At 45.2% G+C, this 10,917-nt stretch overlaps 1 pseudogene; it reads left to right on the plus strand.

The window, feature by feature from the left end:
- Positions 1 to 10,567, plus strand: part of LOC106563736 (platelet-derived growth factor receptor beta-like) — a 26,511-nt pseudogene extending 15,944 nt beyond the window's left edge.
- Positions 10,568 to 10,917: the final 350 nt, after the last annotated feature.

Raw genomic sequence — 10,917 nt, forward strand, 5'->3', positions numbered from 1 at the left:
CCGACATCAGACTTCTGCCAATAGATAAGCGTTGCCTTTTTTTATTGATGTATTTCTTGTCCTCATTTTGTTAGAATGGACACAGCAAGTTTAGCCAGAACCGCCGTCCTATTCAAGGACGAGGAGAAACTGTTGACCCTAATGGCTTCAAGAAGATTGTTGGATATTGCGGTAGTTTTTATGAACACATAAGAGATTACTTCCCATACATTCTCCTGAGGCACACTCCTTACTGAAGGTTTCTACCCGTATCTAACTGCAGATTGAAGGAGCTCACTCAACATCAACATCAAGGATTTCTAGTCCAACTCAGAAAGGATACAGGAGCACAGATAGCTATCCTACTGGTCAACAGACAAGACACAGTGTTGAAAAAGGTGGACAGGCACTCTCCCAAGATAAGTGATGGCCATATTGTCCTTATCATATTTCTTGTTCTCTCTCTTGTTCTAACACGCAACACAACAAGGGGGGTTTCACGGCTGCTTCTCTATGTCTGCAACCAGCCCAGACTAGTTTGCAACTGCCAACCCACACATTTGTCTGTGAGACAGTACTGGTTTCTCTGCTTTCAGCATTACAAAATCCCCAACCCGGTGATGGGTGACATGCTATCCACATCCTGATCCGTCTCTCTTGTGGTATTGTCACACTCTGATTTTTTTATTCTAATAACTTGTCTCTCAGTGCAGCTTGGATACGTGTCCTCTGCTGTGCATTTCTATGCCTCAGGCAAGGCAGCTAATTGATAACAGGAGGATTTTGACAAGTGTTTTTTTCCAGACATAAGTAAGAATACTCAAACTATTTCAGTTACATTGACAAGATGGTCAAACTTTTTTCCCAAGATGGATGAAAGGAAAACAGCATAAAGTGGAATGAGAACCACGACAACCACAAACGTCTATCTGTTGAAAGAGTTACTGACCCACTATGCATATCACTCCCCTCCCGCAATGGGGGCTGGTCAATAACACATGCTTGGATTTAATTTCAACGCCACAATGGTCAAAGAAAACGTAGATACAGTACGTTACTTTACTGTTGCACAATGCACCATAAGCCACACAGAGCTCATTATATATATTGACTACAGTGGAGGCTCCTCCGATGAGGAAGAGGAGGACCATCCTCCTCTGTGAATTTCATAAAAATAAAATTGTAAAACATTTAAAAAGTTATCCTTTTTAGACAAAATTATACTAAATATAATAACATATCACCAAATAATTGAAACACAAATAATTAAAACACTATTTTGCAAAAAAGGTCTACAGTAGCCTCAACAGTACTCTGTGGGGTAGCACCATGGTGTAGCCGGAGGACAGCTAGCTTCTGTCCTCCTCTGGGTACAATGAACTTTCACTATCACTTATTTAGCAGCACACCCAGCTCAAACAGAGGGATGCTATGTTAGCTAGCTGGCTATGACTTTCCAACACAACACTGGAACTCTTCCAAGTCAAGGTAAGCTTTTGGTTTAACTAAGTTATTGCCACCGGGGTCCGCTGTGTAACTGCTAACTGACTGTACAATGTAACTTTACTGCATGATTGTAGTGGGTTTACTAACGCATTAGTTCTATTAGCTATGCTGACTAGGACGTTACTTTAGCTAATATGGTGATAACGGTGTAGGCTGTGTGTAGCGGTTTGGCAAGGAAAGGTTTTTTCGCCTGGTCACATACAGCTGATGTGTTGTGCATTGAAGTCCACAAGCGAAGGGAAGAGGTGAGAGGAGGTGAGCGCATAAATGCGAGAAGGAATACAACGTGGCTGCTATGAACGTGAACTGTTTTTACCCGTGATCAGGGGTGTATTCATTCCGCCGATTCTGTTGAAAATAATTTTCTTAAACAGCAGGAAAATGGAACAAAACGGGGATAAACATAGCTGAATTTGTCCAATAGAAACTTTTGTTTGCAACTGTTGGACTAATGATTACACCCTATATCAGCTAGACACAGACAAGAGTGTGAAAGGCGATATTGAGTCACTGTCTGTCCATGTGTCACTGTCTGTCCCCTCAGATTTGTCTCTCGACCTGTGTGCACCTGTAAACGTTCATTCATTCATAGGCTAGGTTGTAGCAACCTCATTTTGAGTGTCATGTAGTAGCCTAAACCTATCGATGTTACATTGAACTGGGTGAATGGAATATGAATGACAGTCATCCAATATGCTGTAATATAAATAAGGCCATGCTCCTCCCTCATCTTAAACGGCACTGACCACCACTGATTGACTATTCAACTGCGATTTCAATTGCATAACTGACCGACATTTTATTATTCCATACACCCTTCCATCTTTACTAGCTACTTAGTTTCCTTCACAGGTAACCTCAATGGGAGGGGGGGGGAGTAACAAGACTTCACTCAACTAAAAACAATGGCTTAAAATACTATTCTCCCCCAGAACTGGGTATAATGCATTATAGGCTGTAAAAGCACCACCGACCCCTTCCTTCAATCCAGACAAATGAAAAATGCATGAATAATGTGTCAAATTAATTAAGGCCTTGTTTGGGTCACAGATTAACACATGCTCAATACTGAAAACTACAAATGTGCCTCTCAATCAGGGTTGGGGAGTAACTGATTACATGTAATTTGATTGCAAAAAAAAAGTACTTTTAAATTCAGAAAGGGTGTAGGCTGTGTGTAGCGGTTTGGCTTGGAAAGCTTTTTTTGCCTGGTCACATACAGCTGATGTGTTGTGCATTGAAGTCCACAAGCGAAGGGAAGAGGTGAGAGGAGGTGAGTGCATAGATGCGAGAAGGAATACAATGTGGCTGCTATGAACGTGAACTGTGTTTACGCGTGAGATTATGTTACTGAGGTTGGGTAATCCAAAAATTACCTTAGTGATATCAATTTTGGAAAGGTAACTAGTAACTGTAACGGATTACATTTAGAAAGTATATATATATAATGTTCTGAAGTATTCATGGAAATGTTGTGAGGACTGTATATATATATATATATATATATATATATATATATATATATATATATATATATATATATATATATATATATATATATATATATATATATGAGGACTGTATATATATATATATATATATACAGTCCTCACAACATTTCCATGAATACTTCAGAACATTATATATATAATAGGATTCTCACTACAGGTGCAGGGCCATGGATTATTCCGACAGGCATCTTGCCATGGTTTATCCTTACAAGCTCCGGACCATTTAGAATCCCTCCAGGCTTCTTGCCAAGGATTCTTTCCTCAGGTTCCGGGCCATGGATTACCTCTTCAGGCTTCGTGCCATGGAATGTCCCTACAGGCTCCGGGCCATGGATCATCACTAGAGGCTTAGTGCCATGGATCATCCTTACAGGCGTCGGACCATCGATTATCACTGGAGGCTTTTTACGTGGAGCAGGAATCGGTCTCACCGGACCGGGGAGACGCACTAAGGGCCGAGTGCTCACAGCAAGCACCGGCCGTACTGGGTTATGGGTGCGCACTGTAGGGAGATTGAGCGGAGCAGGCACCGGACGTACTGGGCCATGGAGGTTTACTGGAGGTCTGGCGCTTACGGCTAGCACAACCCGTCCTGGCTCGATGCTGACTCTAGCCCGGCAAGGGCGGAGCGCTGGCACAGGACAAACTGGGCTGTGCTGGGGTTGAGGGGTACCGTGCGTGGAGCAGGCGTAGGATATACTGGGCCATGGAGGCTCACTGGATTTCTGGCGCTTACGGCTAGCACAACCCGTCCTGGCTCGATGCTGACTCTAGCCCGGCAAGGGCGGAGCGCTGGCACAGGACGAACTGGGCTGTGCTGGGGAACGCGGGGTACCGTGCGAGGAGCAGGCGTAGGATATCCTGGGCCGAAGAGCCGCACTGGAGGCCAGATACGTTGAGCCGGCGCACTTTTCCCTGGCTGCCGGCCAACTCTCGCACGGCAGCATTGAGGAGCTTGTATCGACCGCACCGGACTGTGAGTGCGTATGGGCGACACAGTGCGCATCACTCCATACTGCATTGCTCGCCCCTCTGTGCGTATGCTCTGCAGTGCCCTTTCCTCCAGTACCTCTCTCTGGAATCTAGCGTCGTGCTCCGCGCTTGACTCCCCGACTGGCTCTGGTTTACTGCATGGCTCTCTTCGAAATGCCCGGGAAGTTAGATCAGGGCTCCCCCCTGACCTCGCCAAACTCCCCGTATGGGAGGGTCAGGACCAGGGTCAGGACGTGACACATTAGCCTGAGACAACCCATACATACCTTCACCAACTATGCTATATTTCAAATATCAATGATTTAGAGAAAAGGCCATGACAACATAATGTTCCTATGAACGAATGGAAAAGATAAATCGTTACATATCATTACTGTCACGATTGTCGTTGGTAAAGGAGGACCAAAACGCAGCAGGTCTGTGTATACTCATCTTCTTTATTATAAGGAAAGAAGGCAAACCCAAAATAAACACGTATACAAAAAGAAACACACCGACAATAAACAGTCCTGTAAGGCTTGACGCTATACACGGAACAATCTCCCACAAATGACAAACACAAACACACCCTAATATATGGGACTCTCAATCAAAGGCAAATAGACAACACCTGCCTTCAACTGAGAGTCCCAACCCCAATTAACCAAACATAGAAACAGACACACTAGACTAAACATAGAATACATGAAAATCAAACAGTGCCCAAAAACCCCGGAATACTTAAATCAAATGCCCCTTCAACAAACACACCACCCCAAACCACATAAAACGAATACCCTCTGCCACGTCCTGACCAAACTACAATGACAATTAACCCTTATACTGGCCAGGACGTGACAGTACCCCCCCCCCCCCCCCAAAGGTGCTAACCCCGGAAGCACCTCAAGAATAACAAAACCACAAACAAAAACAAAAAAATCCCCCTAAACTAAAGGGAGGGAAGGGAGGGTGGCTGCCGTCACCGACGGCACTTGTGCTACACCCCCCCTCCCCAACTCACCTATGCAGGTGGTGGTTCAGGCTCCGGCCTATTGTCCTCCAGAGTGCCGACTGACCCGATCAGCCTCGGACCATAGGCAGACTCCCCCTGCTCCGGATCATGGGCAGACCTCCACCTCTCCACCCTGTATGCAGACTCAGCATTTAAACAGTTAATCTCTTTAAGTTCTGAATTGTCAGGCTTACTCAGTTCAAGGTTGCTGCTAGACTCCCTTGGGTTTTGGTCATCGGCAAACTCTGGGCCGATGGGCCACTCTGGCTGATCCTGGCCGATGGGGCAGTCTGGCAGCTCCGGGCAGTCTGGCCACTCTGGCAGCTCCGGGCAGTCTTGGCCACTCTGGCAGCTCCGGGCAGTCTGGCCACTCTGGCAGCTCCGGGCAGTCTGGCCACTCTGGCAGCTCCGGGCAGTCTGGCCACTCTGGCAGCTCCGGGCAGTCTGGCCACTCTGGCAGCTCCGGGCAGTCTGGCCACTCTGGCAGCTCCGGGCAGTCTGGCCACTCTGGCAGCTCCGGGCAGTCTGGCCACTCTGGCAGCTCCGGGCAGTCTGGCCACTCTGGCATCTCCGGGCAGTCTGGCCACTCTGGCATCTCCGGGCAGTCTGGGTGGCTCTGGCAGCTCCTGACTGGCGGGCGGCTCTGGCGACTCCTGACTGACGGGTGGCTCTGGCGACTCCTGACTGACGGGCTGCTCTGGCGACTCCTGACTGACGGGCAGCTCTGGCGACTCCTGACTGACGGGCAGCTCGGGCGACTCCTGACTGACGGGCAGCTCGGGCGACTCCTGACTGACGGGCAGCTCGGGCAACTCTTGACTGACGGGCAGCTCGGGCGACTCTTGACTGACGGGCAGCTCGGGCGACTCTTGACTGACGGGCAGCTCGGGCGACTCTTGACTGACGGGCAGCTCGGGCGACTCTTGACTGACGGGCAGCTCGGGCGACTCTTGACTGGGATGACGCACTTGAAGCCTGGTGCGTGGTGCTGGTACTGGATGTACCAGACTGGGAACACGCAGCCTGTAGGCTGATTATATGTGACACATATTACCAAGCATAATCAACTCCTTTTTTTGGACAATTATGCTGTTGTTAACAGCTGTTCTTACTTCTGTTATATTTTGTTTCCATCTGAAGATAATTGAGCCATTGACAGATTTTCTACCAGGGAACCGGGAACTCAGAATCCACTCCTTCTTGAACATCTCCAGTGCTACTTTGGAGGACTCGGACCAGTACACCTGCTGGGTGCAGGACACGTTGTCAGGACAGTCAGCCATGGTTAATCTCACTGTCACTGTTCTGGGTGAGCAAACGACCTCAAAGCTTTTCCAAACTCACAACATTGGCCTAGTAACACTTTTTAATTAATCAACTGAAAAAGTGGAAATACTAAGCACATTGCAATGGGGGCTCAATGGGCTTTGTGTGCTTCCGCTTTGGAAAGTCACTAACTGATTGAGGTTCTTGCCATTCACCTATAAGGCAGTATTCTTCTATTCCAATGCCATGTTACAGAACATGGCTTAGTGAATTTGGAACCTTCCGTCAGCACCAATGTTTCAGCGATGAAGGAACGAGAGCATTGAGCTCCACAGTGCAGATCGAACCGTATCCCAAACCTCAGGTGTTATGGACCAGAGACAACACAACCCTCGCTGGGGACACGGTATCCTTGACACCAAATACGTGCATAAGACCAGGTACCCATCATACATGTCATTGACATCCCAACAGAATAAAATATTTGATTATGATGACAATCAATGCATAAGCCCCATGATAAATACCTAGAAGCAAACACATTTCTGTTGTTCACTAACATGGACAATAAAGTTGTATTGATATTGATTGTGTTATTTTCCTTTTGACCTTTGACTTCCACTTACCTCAGTACTCTGATCTTGGTAAGGGTCAGGATGGAACAGATGGGTCCCTACACCGTCCAGGTGGCCAATGGAGATGACGTCAAAGAGATAACCTTTGACCTGCAGGTCAAGGGTAAGATACATAAATACACAGCTGAGATATAATTATCTGCTCTGGAACATTAGACGTGTCTACATTACAGATGGGATCACTATTCAGTCATACATTTTCCTTTATTGAGTTATCACATTGGAATATAAAGGATGTTGAATAGTTTCTTTCTAGTGATAAAACAATGGCCTACCTATGTTTCCATATTTACTTTTCACATTCTCATGGGATATTTCCTCTCCCTGCAGCTTCCCCGAAGATAGTAGATCTGTCTGACCAGCACATGGACCAGGGCCACGTTGTGCTCTGTGTCACAGATGGGGCCCCCACGCCCACTGTTCACTGGTACAGCAGTGAAACCATGGGAAAGTAAGGGGGGAAAAACCTGGAAATAAATACTGACCAACACAAAGAAGCATATTCAGCCTGTTCAGTTGTGTTGCGACTTTCTCCTCTCAAACTGTAGAGGGTAGTGCAGCACTAGGGCTACATTCGTAAATATTAGTCATAATTGTTAGACCTGTTGCTTATTTTAGACACTCAAAAGTCTATAGTTGTTTTTTCAGTCACCCAATATTTCACTGAGATAGAAAGTCTCAGTGAAGGGTTGGGGTCAAAGTCTCATTCCAGGGTTGGGGTCAATTATATTTCAGTTCCAGTCGATTCAAGAAGTAAAATTCCAATTCTCTTCAGTGATTTTCAATTAAGAAAACTTGGAAGTGGAATTGGAATTTGGTCTGATTTCTGAATTGACTGGAATTTAAATGGAATTGACTCCAACTCTGATATTTTTCTATCACCACCAAGATAATCCACAATTATGACCTTATCACCTAGATGCAGTCGTAAGACCACAGCATGGAAGCACTCTTCTGGCTGATCCAGACAACGTCAGCATCCAGATGAACGTGAGATACATTGAGACCTCAGGAGTCTACCAGGTCCGCAGCCTGTTGACCTTTCAGACCATGAAAAGTGTTATGTCAGTACACTGTGAAGCCCACAACGACGGAGGTCGCAGGGCCTGGGACATCAAACTCGTCTCCAACTGTAAGCACTGACTCAGCATTGGTTGAAGTCAATGACTTTGACACAATGAAAATAAGTATTTACAGTAACTATCAACAATTGATGTCAAATAACTTTTGATTAACTGATGAAAATCCTCTGTGACTAACAGAGTACATAACATGCCATTTAGCAGATGATTTTATCCAAATACATATTTTACGTATCGGTGGCGCTGGGAATCAAAACCCACTACCCTGGTATTGCAAGAGCCATGTTCTACCAACTGAGCTACAGAGGACCACCTGTTGTATGAGCTCCTTCTATCTCTGTGTGTGTGTCTGCAGCTCTGTTCTCCCAGGTGGCTGTGCTGGCTGCAGTGTTAGCCCTCGTAGTCATCACTGTCATCTTCCTCATTGCCCTCTGGAGAAAGGTGACGCCCACACAGAAACCTATCTCCATGTCCTAATAGTAAGCCTAACTCATGTCTTTATAAGTGGCTTCATAGCTAGTCAACCATCTTGATTAATTAACCAATGATTTTCAACTCGCTCAATTCCCCAGATGCACATCGCAACTAAAGTTTGAATAGCTAGTCAACCATCTTGATTAATTAACCAATGATTTTCAACTCGCTCAATTCCCCAGATGCAAACAAACACTAAAGTTCCGATGTGCATATGGACCTTATCGTATATAGTGCTTTTCAAGGACCCAAAGTCTCTTCCCATCACATTTGCCTTGATAGTGATGCTACTGTTGAAGATGAGACTGTAAAATTAGGGATGATGACGATAATGGACTGGAGCCTGGCTAGTAGGTCTAAATAGCCTTCATGTGGAACTGAACTGCCACCTAAGTCACAGCCTTGATGTCTTAACAAAAGTTTGTGTGGGTGTATGTTGGTCATGTTATTCTATGTACATTGAATCAATCTGATTCTATGTATTTACGTGGAATCAACAGCACTCTTTAATTGTCCAAGACATATCTCCCGTCGGGGACAATTAAGTATATATATATATATAAGTTATAAAACTCTGACAGGCTTTTGTCTCTGCCTTCAGAAGCCTCGCTATGAGATTTGATGGAAGGTGATGGAGTCAGTAAGCTCAGATGGCCATGAGTGCACCTACATCGACCCTATGCACCTGCCATATGACTGTGAGTGGGAGGTGCCCCGAGACAGCATGGTCCTGGGTGAGGGAATATTACAACTCAGTAAATCAGTGAATAAGTTTTAGCATAATTGTGTGAATAGCGTAGCCTATATACTGTATAAATCATACTTTATTGATAGATTTGGCATTGGCTAAGCTAACAGTGCACCTCATTTTCTGTCACACTAGGTCCCACGTTCGGGAGGGTTGAAGAGGCAATAGCATACGGACTTGGTCACACCCAGTCCACCACCAAAGTGGCTGTGAAGATGCTCAAGTGTCAGTGCTTTCTGCTTCACCAACAACTTCAAAACAAACAAAAAATCCTAAATTTTACACGCAAACCACAGACCTATGTCCTCTTTCTCAACCACAGAATAATATTGCAATGCTGTGTGTTCTCCTATTGCCTTTGACGGACAGCCACAGCAAGAAGAAGTGAGACTCAGCCTCTGATATCTGAGCTGAAAATAATGAGTCACCTTGGGCCCCATGTAAACATTGTCAACCTACTTGGGGCCTGTACCAAATGAGGTGGGAACTGGGAAGCATACCACCACTTTAACGACTGCCTTTATTCGTCTGTGCACCTTTTACAGGCAATGTTTTTGTGTTCGTGGAGACCGTATTCATGATAAACACTGCATATGTCAGCTCAAATGGAAATGTTATTTAAATGTCAATCAATCGCACCATAATGCAGATCTTCCACAGTTCAGATTTGAATCTAGGCCTTAACATAATTACCATATGTTAGTCAAAGTGTGTGTATTAACAACTGTCCCTTTTTTCTCTGTCCTGAAGGTCCTATTTACCTAATAACTGAGTACTGTCGCTATGGCGACTTGGTTGACTACCTCCACCGCAAAAGGCACACCTTCTTGCAGTACTACACAGATAAAAAATGCAGGGATGCTGATATGTGCAGCAACAGCGTAGAAAGCGCAGTCCAAATACAAAGAAAAAGGCAAGACTGCTGCCCACCAAAATACACACTACTGACTTCACAATCAAAGACATACTGGCATTTACTGTTGTGCCCCTTCGTGTTTGGCAGAGAGAGCGATGGGGGTTACATGGACATGACTAAGGAGGATTCTTTAAATGATGTCCCCATGCCAGAGCTGACTGATAACATCAAGTATGCAGACATTGTCAGTCTATGAGACAACCTACCATCAGGACAGCAACCAAGGACAAGGTAGAGATAGTGTAAACAATGCTGACCCTCAGCCTGAAATAGTGAAAACAATACCAACCCTCGGCCTGATATAGAGCTAACCATACTAACCCTCAGCCTTTTATAATGGAAACCACACTAACCCTCAGCCTGATATAGAGCTAACTATTCTAACGCTCAGCCTGATATAGTGGAAACAATACTAACCCTCAGCCTGATATACAGTGCCTTGCGAAAGTATTCGGCCCCCTTGAACTTTGACCTTTTGCCACATTTCAGGCTTCAAACATAAAGATATAAAACTGTAATTTTTTTGTGAAGAATCAACAACAAGTGGGACACAATTATGAAGTGGAACGAAATTTATTGGATATTTCAAACTTTTTTAACAAATAAAAAACGGAAAAATTGGAGCGTGCAAAATTATTCAGCCCCCTTAAGTTAATACTTTGTAGCGCCACCTTTTGCTGCGATTACAGCTGTAAGTTGCTTGGGGTATGTCTCTACCAGTTTTGCACACCGAGAGACTGAAATTTTTGCCCATTCCTCCTTGCAAAACAGCTCGAGCTCAGTGAGGTTGGATGGAGAGCGTTTGTGAACAGCAGT

This window comes from Salmo salar, chromosome ssa11 (assembly GCF_905237065.1).
Source record: "Salmo salar chromosome ssa11, Ssal_v3.1, whole genome shotgun sequence".
Lineage (NCBI taxonomy): Eukaryota > Metazoa > Chordata > Actinopteri > Salmoniformes > Salmonidae > Salmo > Salmo salar.